This window comes from Bubalus kerabau, chromosome 4 (assembly GCF_029407905.1).
Source record: "Bubalus kerabau isolate K-KA32 ecotype Philippines breed swamp buffalo chromosome 4, PCC_UOA_SB_1v2, whole genome shotgun sequence".
In the NCBI taxonomy this organism is placed as follows: domain Eukaryota; kingdom Metazoa; phylum Chordata; class Mammalia; order Artiodactyla; family Bovidae; genus Bubalus; species Bubalus kerabau.
Window position 1 is genome coordinate 127,899,342 of NC_073627.1, and position 17,519 is coordinate 127,916,860.

The window sequence follows — 17,519 nt, forward strand, 5'->3', positions numbered from 1 at the left end:
CTTAGATCAGGTTTTGTATTCTGTGTAGATAGTGCTTTTAAACTTCTTCCTGATAGCACATTCTGTTGTGTTAATGCAGTAAAGGCAAGATGACAGGATGGCACAGTGAAACTCTTATTAAAAACATGTTCTAATTGTTGCAGAGATATTAATGGAAATCTAGAGCTTGCTGCCTCGAGTTATTTTAAATTGTGTATTTTATATTTACAGTTTACATTTGCATATTAATTTTATCTATTAAGAATTGCTTTCAAATTAAAAGATTTACATATACTTAAACAAAAGCATGAAATTAGATTTTAACTCCAGAAACCAGTTCATTGTATCAGCACGCTAAGTGGTTTTGCATTAAGGAAAGCCAGATTCAGTGACAAGTTTGACCCACACACTTGAAAATACCATGAAGGAAAAGCAATCATAGAAGTCATGTATATATATTTATTATGTAAAAGACATGTCTTTTATTTTAGATAATGAAAATTCTCAAATTATAATTAATGTTTAAGCTTAACCTTAGCCAAAACATAGGAAAGAATTATGGCAGGAAATTTAGAATTATTTCTGAGTGAAGTTTCTTACATAAAAATGATACAGCTTTTAAAGGAATTGAGTTGTCCAGTTGAAATCTGTATATGTTTGTTTTCATCTTGATGTCATAAGGTAGATATCTTTTAAAATTTAAGAATAGTATAAAAACAGATTTTAAGATTTTAATAAGACCTTCCTTGGAAAATTCTAAACCTATATGTAAAATTGGCAGATCATCTGACCATTCTCACCCTATTGGGATTATTTCAGCACTCTATATTGCTGGCTATAAAAGTACTTTGGAAACTCTTTAATCCAGCTGTTTTTCTTTGGCAAAATATTACTTGCTTTTTAAACCAGCTTATGTTGGCGGGGACATCAACATTGCTTCCTCCTTTATTCAGTCTTTATAACCATTTGGAGTTATAAAATCATTTTGGAGTTCGTTAGTAAATTTTAAGTATTGCTGAAAGATTCATGTTCTGGGATTAAAACAATTTATATACACACATACTGCATACTTCTAAAGCCGTGGGACAGTTATTTAAACTGCACTGTGAACTATGCTAGATTAGCTTGCTTTGTTTGTAGACATGGTTGATTGGAAAACAACAACAACAGAAAAATTGTCTAGATTGGCTACTGAAATGCTTTTCAGTCTTTACTGTACAACTGTATCAGGAAAGCGTTGATCAAAGTTCAGATGAAAACATTAACTTAGTCTAGCTAGGCTTCCAGTGTTTTCATTAGTTAATGTTCACAAAGAGAATGGCACAATAGACTGGATTTTTGCATAGTATGAACAGTTTGCATAAAATTGTGTGATATAAGGACATGAGGATAGAGTTTGTCTTCAGTGTCTCCAAACTTACTATCTTGCACATCTTGATTCTCATTGTATTCATTTTTAGGATCCGTTAACCAATAAGGATTTACCTTAAAATCCAGCATTTTGGGGTGTGCTTATTGTGTCGCAGTTGTGCTTTGTAGTGCCATATGGTTGCTGCTCAGCTTGACTTACAATCTTAGTCCTTTTGCTTCTTATTCTCGCCATTTTGCAAAGATAGCCTGAGCTGCTTTGTGGTACAGGTCAAGTGCTTGTGAAGTGAACTCTAAGGAAGTGAACTTCCATTGTGCTAGAGAATCTTCGTAAAAAAATAAAGGCTACCCTAAACCATAGTTTTTCAATACATAAATTTCGTATTTAGAGCAACCTGGATTTTCTACAAAATATACCATGATGTAATAACAATTATGTTTTATTTTAGGCAGAGTCTTTAAAAAAAAAAAAGCTCAATTTATAAATGAGTATTTATTTATGAAACGCTTACTTTTATTTATTTTTTTAAACTGGTTAAATCTTTTTTTATAATTGCAGTATAATTGCTTTACAATGTTGTATTAATTTCTGAAAAAGCTTACTTTTAAAATAGCTTATTCATTTAAGTTCTTTAGAAGACAATTCTTAATGTATTTAAACATGATTTCATTTATAATAACTTTTTGAAAAGTGAGGGAGAACTTTAATCTTCATGTTTTAAGGGGCAGTGAATGATAGTCAATTATTTTTGTCAAGATTGTTTTCCATCCTAAAACCTAACTAGTCTTATAATTTTCACTTTTCTTTTCTCTGATAAAAGGGATGGTGGCTGTTTTACTCTGCTTGTTAGCTGTGGTGACCGTGCCATGAGTGTTCTGCCATGATTGATCAGTGAGGACCACTATGTTTTTTTCATATACATTCACTGTGGAATAGAATCCAGTGTTAGATGTTTCTTTTTTTTCAGTGAGTAGTGAAGGAAGGGGATGGTGGTGGAGAGGGGAGCGGGGAGCATTGGTTCCATTGAATAATTTATAATAGCTAATTTCTCGGTAAGAATTCACCAAGACATGATAGATATATCTCAGTTAGGAAAAAAGTCTTCTGTAAGATGAATCGAATCCCATTTGATATATCAAATAGGTATATACATTCTTGGCATATTAAACCATTTTTTCTCATTTATTTTATAGTATAAAATTAGAGATGAGTTACTCTAAAAAACTAATGTTTTAGACCCCTCCAAAAAAATCAAATTTAAGATAACTTTTTAGAAAAATCACTTTCAGACACACAATACTGAGTCAGATTATGAGTGCCATGTAGAGAAGTTTGTTTTATATTTGGCATAGTGACTTAAATATAAATATAAGCAACACAATTAAATAAGCCAGTGGTTTTCAGATTTTCATCCTCTCCTTGAAATACTCTAATGGAATGCATAGCTCTTCTTCATTGTTCAGTATTCTGCCTTCTAGTATTCTGGAGAAGTAGCTATTTCAATCACCTTCACGCATCTCAGTATACATAAATTTTTGAGCAAACCAGTAACAATTGGGCTATATACCCTCTCTCCCCATTCCATGCTCACATCCATTCAGCTTGTTTTTTATTTATCCTTCAGGTCTTGCTTTAGTTTTCCTCCAAGAAGTCTTATTTCATCCCCCAAAACTGAGTTAGGAATAACTACTATGTGCCCCTGTGATGTCCTGTATTTACATCTATCCAGGCAGTTTTCTGTTTGTACTGTTAGTACCCATTTATGTGTTTCCCTCCCTGCCAGGCTCTGAAGTTAGCCACTTGAAGGCGATAAGCCACACTGATAGGTGCTCAATATTTGTTGAATTTTAGTTCACCATTAGATGTCTTCCAAGGAGTTATTTTCTTATTTAATTATGACTATATTTTAAATTACAGTTTCAACTGTTCAATGTCAAATCTTCTCTTTTTGTTTATTTCAACCTGCTAAGTGAAAGTGTATTTTGACATGTAACTTACTAAATAAGTAAATAATTCCTTGGAAGACATCTAACGGTGAACAAAAACGCAACAAATTATTATTGAGCACCTACCAGTGCAGCTTCAGAGCTTGGCAGGGAGTGAAACACATAAATGGGTACTCAAGATACAAAAAGAGAAGTGCCTGGATAGATGTAAACACGAGACGCCACAGGGGCACATAGCAGTAATTCCCACCTAACTCAGTTTTGGGAGATGAAATAAGACTTCTTGGAAGAAAACTAAAGCAAGACCTGAAGGATAAATAAAAATAAGCTGAATGGATGTGAACATGGAGTGGGGAGAGAAGGTTGCAGGTTCTGGGAACAGCAAGTATGTAACCTGATTGCTATTGGTTTGCTCAGAAATTTATGTATAACTAGATGTGACTGGAGCATACATAGTGAAGATGATTGAAAATAGTGAGAGATTAGTCTAGAGTGGTAAATTAGGACCAGATTATGAAGGGCCTTATATATGTGATCAGAAAATTTAAGGATTTCTAGAAGGGATTTTGCTTAAAATAGTGAGTGACATGATCATATTTGCAATTTAGGAAAGTCGGTCTGGCCAAAGACTGGAGAGTAACAGAGTTGGGCAGGCAAGAGTAACGTTAGGTACAAGGAGTACTGGCTGCTTTTTAAAACAGGTAAGGGGTAGTGATTCCATTCTTTCAGGTAATGAATGCTCGAGGAGGGTCAGGTTTGAGAAAGGAAAGAATAAAAGTGCTGTGGTAGAGATTGTGCTTTCATGTAGAATAGGGGGTGTTAAATGTTACCTTGGCTCTGTCACTGATGAGGCCCATGATAACCTTAAACAAATCATTTACTCCCCAATATCTTCATCTTTGGCATCAACATATAGTAATGCATTGATGTCCAGTTCTTGTGTTTCTGTGGCCATGCAGAAGACAGTTGTGAATACATTATGAAATGTTTAGTGTAAATTTAGTGTATGATAGCAAAATATAGGACATTATTTAGTGTAATGGAGAATATGTTTACTAAATACATTGCCATGGTACCATAAAGCTGGTGTAGTGAACTGTGGCCCAGGGCCCACCATCATTTGGGCAGGAAAATAATTTGTTATGGTGAACTTTTGGCTGTAATGGTTTTTTTTTTTTTTTTTTTAACTTAATTCCTTTGCTAGTGATTTAATAAGGAAGAAAGAGATCTACCTATTCTGTGCTAGGCACTGTATTTTACATATATTTTGTGTATTTTATAAGTACTTTGTGTATGATATGTTCTTTAGATCATTTAATCCTTCACACCTCACTTCACAACCTTATGAATGTAGGTAGATATTATTATTGCTGTCTTCCAATTAAGAAAACAAGTGATACCAAGTAAGTTTCCCAGAGTCTCATTGCTCACTAGGAATGTTAAATTACAGTGTTGAAAAGGGACCAGGGTAGATAGTGATGGGCAAAAAAATAGTTAAGTATGGGTGACATGTCTTCATTTAAGTATACTTAGGAATTAAAGATTTTTTTGTATTTATTCAGTTGATCAGAATTTTGAACGCCCGTTATGTGGCTGTCCCTGTTCTAGATGCAGTAATATCTGTATCATTGTGTTGTTTTGTTTCTGAAAATGGTTTCCAAGGTAGCAGTTAAGGACATTAAAACTTCAAAGCTGTTGGCCCAATACTAATGAAAAATAAATTTTGGAACAAAAGATACTTTATATTTTCTTCATCATTTTGCTTATTAATAAGTCATAAGCCTCTGAAATATTGCAGAAAACAAAAGCTTTTTTCTCAACTTTTATCTTGGTATGAATCTACTAAAAATTAGTTTTTAGTGTTATGTACATAGGCCAGTATAAAAATAGTAGGATATGTCTGTATAGTGCTTTAAGATTTAAGTGCTTTCACATATTTTCTTATAATTGTCATGGGTCTCAGAGGAGGTAGTAAACTCTTCCTGTTATACCATACTGCCTCTAGATGTGCGGTCTATTTACAAATTTAAATAATTTAAATTTTAAATAATGTCATTACAACTTTCTTTTTTTCCTACCCGGAGTGTCTCAGTAGAGATTCCTGTATTGTTTGGGAAGTTAAACCAAATGTTCTTTTGTAGTCTTTTGGATTTTACAACAGCAGTCAATCCATATTTTTTAATAGTGTTGAGAAGCCAGGGATCTTTGGTTCCTAGATCCCTTCTAAGTGCTTAGAAGCTGCTTGGAGAGAATACTCAGTGAAAGGAAGGAAACAGCCCTTTATTGAATACCTTTATTGGATAGCTAGATACTGACAGATACCTTTATCCGATTCCTCTAAGATAGTAATACCACAGTGGAATCAGCAAGCATATCATAATTCAAGTAAAAGCTTGCTGTTGTGAATGCTAGATTATAGCCACATACCAAATACTTTTCCAGTTTTACTGCTTTGGCTATTGTTCACAGTTCTCTACCTGGAATGCTTTGTCTCATCTTAGTCTGCCAGAATTCAATTCAACCAGTCTTCAAAACCAGCTCAGCTGATGCTTCCTTTGTAAAGCCTTCTCTACTTCAGCTAGTGATGATCCACATTTTTATAGCAGATGTCACGTGTAATTATTATTTTAGTCATTTGTGTGTATCTCTTACCTTTTTTGTTTTTTTTATTATAGAACATTGTCTATCCATATCCTTGAATATTATCCTTTCCTTTAGGTCTCTTGATCAATTCCTTCCACCAGAGTCCCTGCCCTCAATCTATTATGCATCTGCTTTTTCTCAGTGGGGGGCAAGTTGAGGGGGGGCGTGGCAGGGAGATTGTTATACCAACAAAATTTTTGTTTTTTTTAATAGTAGTTTTCCATGATACAACCTCTATTTTTTCTTTTTTTGTCCATCTTATTTTGGAATTATGGTAAGGCTCTTAATTTGAGTTTAAACAAACTATTTTCTGAACTTGGGGTCACCTAGCTAATAGTGGAGCCATTTTACCTTCATTGTTTACTTGGAGTAATTTTCTTTGTGGTGGTGATTTAGTTGCTAAGTTGTGTCTGACTCTTGCGACCCCATGAACTGTAGCCCTCCAGGTTCCTCTGTCCATGGGATTCTCCAGGCAGGAATACTGGAGTGGGTTGCCGTTTTCTTGTCCAGGGGATCTTCCCAACCCAGGAGTTGAACCGGGGTCTCCTGGATTGCAAGCAGATTCTTTACCTACTGAGCTACAAAAGTTGCCAATTTCATATGTGTTTAGGACAGAATATAATATCAGGTATTCAATAAGAAATTGATACTAAAGATTTTTGAGAAATAATTTTGTGAGAATATAGCCTGTTACCTATACTATGACTCTGTTTCTATATTTATGACAGCCAGGTTAATCTTTTAAAAGATTACCTGAATAGATTTCCTCTTCCTTTAAAAAACCTTCATGGTTAACAGTTGCCTAAGAAGTAAATCTTAGTTCTAGTTTGCTTAATCCCTCAGTACTTCCTTGTATTCTAGTTGGACTGCTCACTAGTTTGCTTTCCACCAATCTAGATTGTTCTCCATTGCTTCTGTGGTTACCTGAGTTCTGTTCTTTTCTCAAGTTCTGTTGGACCCCCCTCTCCCTCCCCGATTTTTTCCATTCATTAAGGCTTGTGTAACTTTTGATATATTATAGCATGTGCTTTTCTTTATTGTTTCTGATTTTTTAATGTTTCTGAAACCTACCATTCCCACTGTAGTATAAAGCTTCAAAGAGAGAACCATGGTTTACTCTGCCTTTCCATGGCCAATTACATGGCACATAGAAGGCATGTATTCATTAATAGCTAGTAGCAGTAATGAGAAAGAGAATTGTTGATTGCTTTCTTTTGCCTATCCAAACACTTGTAATTTGACCCAGATATTATCTGAGTAGATTGGGTCACTTTTACTTGTTACCAGAAGACTCCCCTAACACTTGATTGATAAGGTGGCCTCTTGGAGAGAAGAGTGAACCTATAGACCTTCAGCCAAGTTTATACTAAAATCCCATTGATTGTAGTGACAGTGTGTTGAGTACCTTGGTAGTGGGAACTATTGGAGACATTCAAGAACCTTAGAAAGGGAAAATCATATGGTCCTTCCAGTTTTATATCTGAATCCTTCTTTGGAGCACATTTCTGAAAAATCTCTACCCCTGACCCTACCCTCTGTACCACATACACAGTTTACCTTGTTCTCTTAGAAATCAGTTCCAAGCCTCAGTAAATCAGAAAGTCTAGCAATAAGAAATTGTTCCCAGCAGAGTAGAAATGTTTGTCTACAGTTTTTCCGAAGTGTTCAGGTATCAGCACAAATGCCACAGTTTAATACATATGATTAATCAAACATTGCTTTGTTTTTCTGTAGCTCTCTTGGACTGCAGTACAGTCAGAGATGTGTAGAATTTGAGCCTCCTGAGTTTGACAAGTTCTGTGCTTTGTGGAGTAAAATGATAGCTGCATCCCCTCTCTCCCTTCTCCTTAACTCCTGGGGAGACGGTGTGGGGGAATTACGGCTTTGGAGACAAGCAGACAGATTCAGATTCCTATTCTTCTAACAATGTAGCCTTGTTGAGATTGTTATTGTTCATTCACTAAGTTGTGTCTGACTCTCTGAGACCCCATAAACTGCAGCACACCAGGCTTCCCTGACCCTCTATATCTCTCTGAGTTTGCTCAGACTCATGTCCATTGAGTCAGTGATGCCATCTGACCATCTTATCCTCTGTCACCCTCTTCTCCTCGTGCCCTCCATCTTGCTCAGCATTAGTTCCGTTCAGTCACTCAGTCATGTCTGACTCTTTGCGACCCCATGAACCGCAGCACACCAGGCCTCCTGTCCATCACCAACTCCTGAAGTTTACCCAAACTCCTGTCCATTGAGTTGGTGATGCCATCCAACCATCTTATCCTCTGTCGTCCCCTTCTCCTCCTGCCTTGAATCTTTCCCAGCATCAGGGTCTTTTCCAATGAGTCAGCTCTTCGCATCATGTGGCCAAGGTATTGGAGTTTCAGCTTCAGCATCAGGCCTTCCAGTGAATATTCAGAGTTGATTTCCTTTAAGATTGACTGGTTTGATCTCCTTGTAATCCAAGGGACTCGCAAAAGTCTTCTCTAGCACCACTAGTTTGAAAGCATCATTTCTTTGGTGCTCAGCCTTCTTTATGGTCCAACTCTCATGTCTGTACATGACTACTGGAAAAACCATAACTTTGACTATACAGACCTTTGTCAGCAAAATGATTAGTTATCCTCATAGTTAGCTACTTCTTCACTTAAATTCTTTCCTTACGGTTTTCTAATGACAGTTACGTTCTGCGGAAAGAATCGGGCACAGAGTTTATTACTGCACAACAGTTTCTCAGTATATGTGATGCCCTTCCCTAGGGTGACCTGGTTGTCCTGGCTTGTGCAAGACTCTCCCAGTTTGAGCTCTGGGTCCCACGAGTCCTGGGAACCTCTCCACCACTACTCCCTCCCTCCTTCTCTTTCTTTCTCCTGCACCATTTCACTTTTAAAGGTGTATTGTCCATTCTTTGAATAAGTGTGGTCAAGTTTTACTTTATAGGTTATACTTTTAGGTTGTATATGTGTATGTGCATGTGTGTGTGTTTCAAGGCATGTATTAGGTTGCATTATTCAGTTAGTTTGTTAAGTGTTTATTGGTTGGCCTGATTTGAAGTCAAGGTTTGTGAGTTACTTGGTAAAGCGGTGGTATAGTTAAAAGTGGTGACTTGGGTCTTTTACCCTATTGGTGGGTACGGACTTCCTTAAGGAACTGTAGATCATATGCACAAGCTTCTATGAGCCTAGAAAGTTCTTTGTCTTAAAGCATCTCATCCTGTTAAACAGTTCTTTTAAATTGAAGTTCTCTTGGTCTAGATACGTTAGGTTACAAAATGTTTATTTGTAGAGTGTTGGAATTTTCTGCCTTTATTTAAATATTTACTTAAATATTTGAATAACTAATGTGAATTCGATGCATTTAATGTTTTCTAATGAGACAGTAAATTGCAATTATGATTTTGCACTTTTTTTGCATTTTCTCTTTGTTTCTTATTTTGCTTTCGTCTTTTCTGTCTTCAACTCTAAGATTTCTTTTTTAATTAAAAAAAATCAAATAGAAAACAAATATCTGGTGTTTTTGTCAGTGTCATGGCCTTATGTCAAGATGGTGAAAGGTATCTCTCCAAATTATTGTTCTGCTATAGTTATTTCTTTCAAAGAAGGCCTCTTGTATAGCTATTTGTTGAATTGTGTACCTACTGAATTAGTCAAAGCTCTAGCTAAAACCATTTTTTTTCTTTACCTCTCCCCTCCCCCCAAACTTGCTTTTGTTATGTATTGGCTTGCTAATCCTTGTGTTGAGCAGTATCAGACATCACCTTTCTTGGGGGCAGTTAGTCCACTCTTCCGCTTTCTTTGTCAAAGGGCTCCCTTAATAGGAGAAGTCAACAGGGAGGACAAAAAGGATTGAAAGTTGTATTTAATCAGGGTCAGAGAGGTGGTGTTCAGAGTGACGGGCCCACAGGCAGGCTGGCCTTTTATGCTTGCCGACGCAGATGGTCCCAGAGCATTCAGCTAAGTGAAGAGAAAGCTGCCCAGTGAAAGCTATTGTAGGGTAGCATCGTTACAGTTGAGAAAGGTTGCCAGGGGTAACTAGAGAGTATCACCAGTATCGTGTGATCACTAGTCTGTGCCATTGAAAATGTTAGACTGAGGATTGTATTGGGTCCCTTGGCATCTTGATGTTCATATGTAAGCAGTATTAGCTTACATTAGTGTTTTTAATTTAATTTTTCTGTTTTCCTCCCTTTGTTCTTGACTTTTTTACTACATAAACCATAGATTTATTTATATTTGTAATTTTAAAAAATCTGCTTCTAAAAGCATGTAGTTTTTTGATAATTTGTCTATTATCGTTTAGTATAGACTATACCAAATAGTTTAAATTTTTGCAAATACATTGGATTTATGGAAATCTAATATTTCTCATTTGAAGAGCTTGTAGTTAATTTTCCGTCCTCTGAAAGTACCCCAGTATATCCATCATGGATAGGTTTTTTTTCTCTCATGATTTTAAGTAACTTATAAAAGAATTTGTTGAAATATTTATCTGAAAACAGTAAATATAACCTGGAGTGAAAAATTTTGATGGCGAGCTTCCAAATGTGTATGAAATCTATCTTTAATTTTTTGCCAAAGGCAAAAATTAAAATATGCATCCCGAATGAGCCAGAGTCAAATAGCGTAACAATCATTGGTCTTAATTTAATATACTCTGAATATGATTTTAGTAGCCAATTTTGGATTTCTTTAATTTCAGCCTTTCTTGTCATCTGGATATTTTAAAAAATTGCTTATTGTCACATACAAAATGTAAACACAATAGTCTTCTGCACTCACTAGAGGAAAATGCATAGAGATTTCTATTTAGGGTAAATGTGAAATTTGAACTGTAAGTAAAATTCAGTGTGAAATAATAATAGCCTTGCAAATAAATTTTTAAAACTCAGATTACTAGTCAACCCAATTTAAGTTAGCTTTATGCTAGCTAGAGCTGATTTTGGCTTAATACCTTTTGCCCACCTGTTGATGTAAAATTGAGTGAAGACACATCTAAGACCATGCAGTAATACACACTGATGTTTGAAAGCTAATAATCACCAATAGAATTATTTTCTGTGAAAGGTAATTTTTTTTATTAGTCTGTTAGAAGTGGAGTCAGACTTTTTATCAGTCTTTTAGTACTCCTGTTTAAGAGATCATACTCTAATATCAGAATATTACAGAAAAATCTTAGATTTATAAATTTTATAACATCTCAAGTTTACACTTGTTTCCTTTTTCATGTTAAAGTATGTCTAGATCATTTTTGTTGTAGCCACCTATGTTCCCTTCCATAAGTAAAAGCATTTGTCACAAAAAACTGAGGGAATCTAGTGAAATTTAGAACAAGCATGCTGTCTTCCATAGTCATGAGACATAGGAGAACTCCAGAAGGTCTACAGATAAGGTAACAAAGCACTTCACTGTAAAATTCAACTTTTATGTCATTAAAAGTTAACAGAGAATGTGATTTCTCTTTATTTCCTAAAAAACAAAATGAAGAATAGTAACCAGATTGTGCTATCCTTTTAGTATCATAGTTCTTTTTTTTTTTTTAAAGAATCATAGTATGATTATTTATAAGTCTAGTGAAAAAATGTTAGTTTCTATTATTTATGGTGAAGTTTGGCTTTTAAGATTTATGAATAAAGATGGCAGTGTCCAAGCAAATTTTAATTACATGCTTCTTTAATGAACCTTGATGGGTCAAAGATGTTAATGTTACTGCAGTTTATAGCCCTTCATGGTTTTTATTCTAGTGATCCAGTTTTTCTTCATCTGTGTACGTGATACAGGTTTGTCTGAACACATGGTAAATTGAAAGAACTTGAAGAATTTTTTTTAATGAATTTAAAATTTATAGTCCATGTATTTTCATTTAAATTGACCATGTGATGTGAGCATCTGTATAGTGGGACCAGGAGAATTGACATCAATGATTTACATTAAACTCCAACAGGAATTTCTTATCACTTTGGGCTTTGAATCACTACAGGTGACGTGAATATGAAAGGAAATATGGCTAGCTATTGGTAATCATCTCAACAAAGATTAAAAACAAAATTTCTTTTAAGATTAATAGATACAGGTATACATATCTTCCTTGATACAGCTTAAAGTAGACTTTTAAAGGCAGACTGTGAAGTTAAACAGCTTGTCAGCATATATTTTTAAAAAGTAAAAATTGAGGTATTTGAAAGTTCACTTACATTTTTAGACTGGAAATCAAGAGACAGAAAACTAATTTAGATTTTGCCCATTTTTAAAATTTTGCTTAAATGTTAATCACAGTCTCTCTTCTTTGATTCCTTTATTAGTAATAGTAATATGTGAGTATTATTGGAATGTTAATGTTTGGAACGTTTCAGTTCAGTTCAGTTCAGTTGCTCAGTTGTGTCCGACTCTTTGCAACCCCATGGACTGTGGCAAGACAGGCTTCCCTGTCCATCATCAACTCCCAGAACTTGCTCAAACTCACGTCCATTGAGTTGGTGATGGGCTCCAACCATCTTGTCCTCTGTCGTCCCTTTCTCCTCCCACCTTCAATCTTTCCCAGCATCAGGGTCTTTTCCAGTGAGTCAGTTCTTAGTATCAGGTGGCCAAAGTATTGGAGTTTCAGCTTCAGCATCAGTCCTTCCAATGAATATTCAGGACTGATTTCCTTTAGGATTGACTGATTCGATCTCCTTGCAGTCCAAGGGACTCTCAAAAGTCTTCTCCAACACCGTGGTTCAAAAGCATCAATTCTTCAGCGCTCAATTTCTTTATGGTCCAACTCGCACATCCATATATGACTACTAGAAAAACCATGGAGAAGGCGATGGCACCCCACTCCAGTACTCTTGCCTTGAAAATCCATGGATGGAGAAGCCTGGTGGGCTGCAGTCCACGCGGTCGCTAAAAGTCGGACTCGACTGAGCGACTTCACTTTCACTTTTCACTTTCATGCATTGGAGAAGGAAATGGCAGCCCACTCCAGTGTTCTTGCCTGGAGTATCCCAGGGACGGTAGAGCCTGGTGGGCTGCTGTCAATGGGATTGCACAGAATCGGACATGACTGAAGCGACTTAGCAGCAGCAGCAGCAGAAAAACCATAGCTTTGACTAGGTAGACCTTTGTTGACAAAGTAATGTCTCTGCTTTTTAATATGGTGTCTAGGTTGGTTGTAGCTTTTCTTTCAAGGAGCAAGTATCTTTTAATTTCATGGCTACAGTCACCATCTGCAGTGATTTTGGAGCCCAAGAAAATAAAATCTGTCACTGTTTCCACTGTTTTCCCAATCTATTTGCCAGGAAGTGATGGGACTAGATGCCATGATCTTTGTTTTTTGAATGTTGAGTTTTTTGAGATGTATAATAGAATTCATTAATAGTGGTGGGTCAGTAGAAGGTCTGTCTGTGTATTTTAGATATATGGGAGTTATGAAGTGAAGTAGAACCAGAAAAATTATGGCTAATTGCAGTGAATGCCATTGTATCAAAAATTGGCACATTTCTTCAGTTTGAAGAATATTCATACCAACTATATGTAGTATATACTCAAATCCTTGCTGAGTAAATACATTTAGTTTAAGACAGTAATTTTTAAAGTTGGCTTGACAGTTAAGTAAAAGGGTTGTCTTTAATGGGAAATTATTGCTTTTGTTGTTAAGTTGCAAAGAATTGTGAGATTTTAAAATGCTATTAACTTTTTGTCTTTCATTTTAATATTTTCTGGGAAGATTCAGAAGGTTCATTAAAATTTTGAGGATCCCAGGTTCATTATTTTGAATATCAATTTTTTTGTTTTTTTCTTTTTTCAAAAAAAGTGGAGAGGGAAAGGGGAACTGTCATGACCAGAGTTTCAAGTGATGGAGTCAAAGAAAGAGTCCTAAATGGAGTCAGAGGGTTAAGTCTACTAATATGTGAGTTTATCACTTATCCATAAAAAGCTGATAATAACCTCTACCTATTTCAGGAATTATTATATACTTGAAATTAGATAAAGAAGTTGCAAGTGCTTCTAAAACTGAAGAGTGGTATGCAAAGGAATGATGATTCTGAAAATCACCAGTACTACTCATTGCTTCTGCTGTCCTATAACTGATGTCAGACCAGCTTGCTGGTATGTTTATATTTTGATATTTGCCAACATTGGGCATTTGTATTCAGCTACTTCTGGAAAACAGCATTATAAATAATTGAATAGGTATTAATGGATGAGCAGCATGGCAGTACTCTATTCTCTGGAATCCATATTGGTTTACATATTATGCAGATTTATCTGTCTTCATTCATTTCATCAAAATAGAACTAGATGACTCATGGTAGGTTCTGTAATGGAACCTGAATAAAGGAAGCCTGAATGAGTATGCTTTTTTTGCCTAGCCAAATACTGTTGACAGTGATAAGGGAAAGATCTTGAGATCTTTGTAAAGTCTTAATAAATACCACTGTGACATATATTTTCTTATAAATGTTAATTCCTTATTTTCTTCCATGTAACACATAGTTCCTTCCAAAAAATAGTTTTCATTGACCTGTTCAGATAAACTGTAGCCAGGTAGCTTTTAAATACAGGCTGATTTTCACAAATAGAACCACGGTGAGATGCCAGTACTGACTGTGTTTGTGGAACACGCCACTGAGATCTGTGAGTCAGCAGAACTTCCACGTCATCATAGGTCATAGATCTCTGCGTTTCTTCCCAGAGTCCCAAAAGCACCACAGGCCTGTCAGCTTTATAGACTCTTTCTGCCCACAGCAGTGGTTCTCAAAGTGTGGTCTGTAGACCTCTGGGAGTCCCTGAGTGCTCTTCAGAGGCTCTTCAGGGTCAAATCTGTTTTCATAATAATACTAAGAAGTCATTTGCCTTTTTCACTGTGTTGACATTTGCACTGACGGTGCAAGAGCAGTGATGAGTAAAACCACTTGGCCCCTTTGCACAAAACAAGGCAGTTGCATCAAATCATAATGTTACTATATTCTTCACTTCAATACACTGGCAATTTAAAAAAAAAAAAAAAAGGTTAGTTTCACTTAAGAATTCTCTTGATGGATCAATAAAAAGAATTAATTTTATCAAATCTGAATGCATCAGTTCATGTCTTTAAATACCCTGTATAATGAAATGGGAAGTGCACTCAAAGTATAACTTAGTGAGCCAGTGTTTTCCACATGACTCATATCTGAAGTTACAAAATCAGCACAGATGAAAAAATTTTTCAAAGTGCAAACGAGACCGATTTTAGATTTTTATGTAGTAACTAACCTTTGAGAAACTACCTCTTGTCAACTTCGGTACAGTATTAAATAACAATATCCCCAGTTATCTTAAGAGACTGTTGAAATATAGTCTTTATTTCCTTTTTCTTTTTTTTTTTTAATATTTCCTTTTTCAAACTGCATATCTGTATGATGCCAGATCATCTTAATTTACTTCAACCAAAACAACATATCACAACAGATTGGGTATTCAGCTAGATATGAGAAACCAGCTATTTTCTATTAAGCCAGGCATTTAAAAGCATTTCCAATACAAAACAATTCCACCCTTATTTCTGTTTTGAAAAATACAGTTGTTTTCATAAGAGTGTTATTTATATTAACATGTGATGGATTTACTTATTTTTAAATGAGCTGTGGACTATTTAAATTTTTTTTGGTTTTAGCATATAATATAGTAGATATTTATAGATATGACCCACATAAACAAAAGCTCTTTTGGGGTTCTTTGCAATTTTATGAGTTTGTAGGGGTCCTGACACTAAAAAATTTGAGAACTGTGAATGTTTAGTAATGTTGTTTAATCAACTATTCACAGCAGAATACAAATAAAAATTCTGAATACCTTTCTATTTCTTGCTAGTTAGCTAGAATCTGTAGTCAGTTCTTAACTGTTTGCAAATTTTAATATAGAGATTTTGAGATCAATGAAAATTATTTTAATATTTCACAAATTGCATGAACTTTTTTTTTTAAAGAGAAACACAAAACTGAAATGACTGGAACATTGGCAGAGTGCAAGCAGTGGCAGGTGAAATGGTCTGGGCACAAACCTGTCAGCAGAGCTGATTATATAGACCAGTTCTGTAGTTGTAAGCAATTGAAAACAATTCTGGCTAATTTTAGCAGAAAGAGGTATTGGATCACTCATAGAATTTCTGATAGAGTTGGATAAACAAGCTTGAAGATTGTTTCTCCAGGAGTAATGCATACCGCCCTGTAGAGCTAGTCCAGGGCAGGCACTGCTGTGGCTTAGCCCATAGGGGTGACTTGCGCTGTTGACATGACCAACATCACTGAAGCTGGAGACCTGATGCTGCTGCTAGAACCTAAAAGTGGATGTAGCTGCTGGCCCCCACCACCGAAAGGGATTTCACATGGTCTGTGCTGTGTCTTCTTGCCAGATTACATTTCAAGAGTGTGGCTGCTATATCTTCATGGTGGAGGTGTGCAAGGGAAGAAGCAAATATCTGACTTTTTTACCTTCTCTAACAGGAAGCCAGCTATGCTTCATAAGATGAGGGCTTTCCCAAGCATAGAAAGGGGGTTGAATTTCTGGGCAGTTTAAACACAAACAAAAAGTTCCTCAAACTTACTTTTACTTATAAAGGAGATCCTATCTCTGTATTGTTGATTTAAGGAATATTTATTAAATAACAACTGTGTATAAATTGCCAAGATCTGTCAAAGGTGAATGAGACAGGGTAAATGTCCTTATAATTCATTCCTTAGCAGGAAAAATAATGATCTGTACATAGATGGTCAGAATACAAGGCAGACTGTAACAAGTACTACTGTAGATACACACATAAATTACTGTTATAGCACTTACCAATCTGGTTATAATTATCAGTTTATATGTGTGTCTCTCCCAGTAGAGTGTAAGCCCTATATAGCTTAATTTTTAAGTTTTTTATCGTTATATTGCACATAACTTTGAGAGACAGTAGTTTCCAGTTTTGAAATGAAAAACAGCATTCTGTCATTAGTCTCCACAACAACCACCACTGTTTCACCCTTCCTCAAAGTCAATATGATCAGTTATTTCAGCTGATTCTTTTAATGTTTAGCTCTGTTGCTCTTAGTTACATTCCTGCACTGTTACCTCTTGATTTTTCAGTTTTAGAATTTTCAGTACACGTCTCATCACAGAAGAAAAGATTTATCTTTCTCTACTTACCTCTGTTCTCAGTGCTCCACAGTAACTCTTACCATCTTCTGTGTATAATTATACTGTTGTTTTGGTTAGATCAAATGGTGTTTACACTATTATGATTATAAAAATGTTATTGAATAGCTAAATAATATAGATAAAGTCATGAATTTTTCTTTCCTCTACTGTTCCTACCTTCCCGCTACCCCACATTATTGTTTTAGGTTTTGTTGTTGTTGTTATTTACCTAGTTTTCCATGTTCGTTTCAGTTCAGTTGCTCAGTCGTGTCCGACTCTTTGTGACCCCATGAACTGCAGCACGCCAGGCCTCCCTGTCCATCACCAACTGTGGGAGTCCACCCAAACCCATGTCCATCGAGTCGATGATGCCATCCAGCCATCTCATCCTCTGTCATCCCTTTCTCCTCCTGCCCTCAATCTTTCCCAGCATCACAGTCTTTTCAAATGAGT

The 17,519-nt window shown here is 35.7% G+C and overlaps 1 protein-coding gene and 1 long non-coding RNA gene across 3 annotated transcripts in view; both read left to right on the forward strand.

The window, feature by feature from the left end:
- Positions 1 to 17,519, forward strand: part of ZCCHC7 (zinc finger CCHC-type containing 7) — a 267,242-nt gene that overhangs the window by 131,176 nt on the left and 118,547 nt on the right. The gene's annotated exons all lie outside the window — the stretch shown is intronic.
- LOC129650262 (uncharacterized) overlaps positions 6,124 to 17,519 on the forward strand; it is a 60,418-nt gene continuing 49,022 nt past the window's right edge. Inside the window, exon 1 of the long non-coding RNA XR_008713691.1 lies at positions 6,124 to 14,015. This is a non-coding gene — a long non-coding RNA (uncharacterized LOC129650262). The remainder of the gene's footprint in view (positions 14,016 to 17,519) is intronic.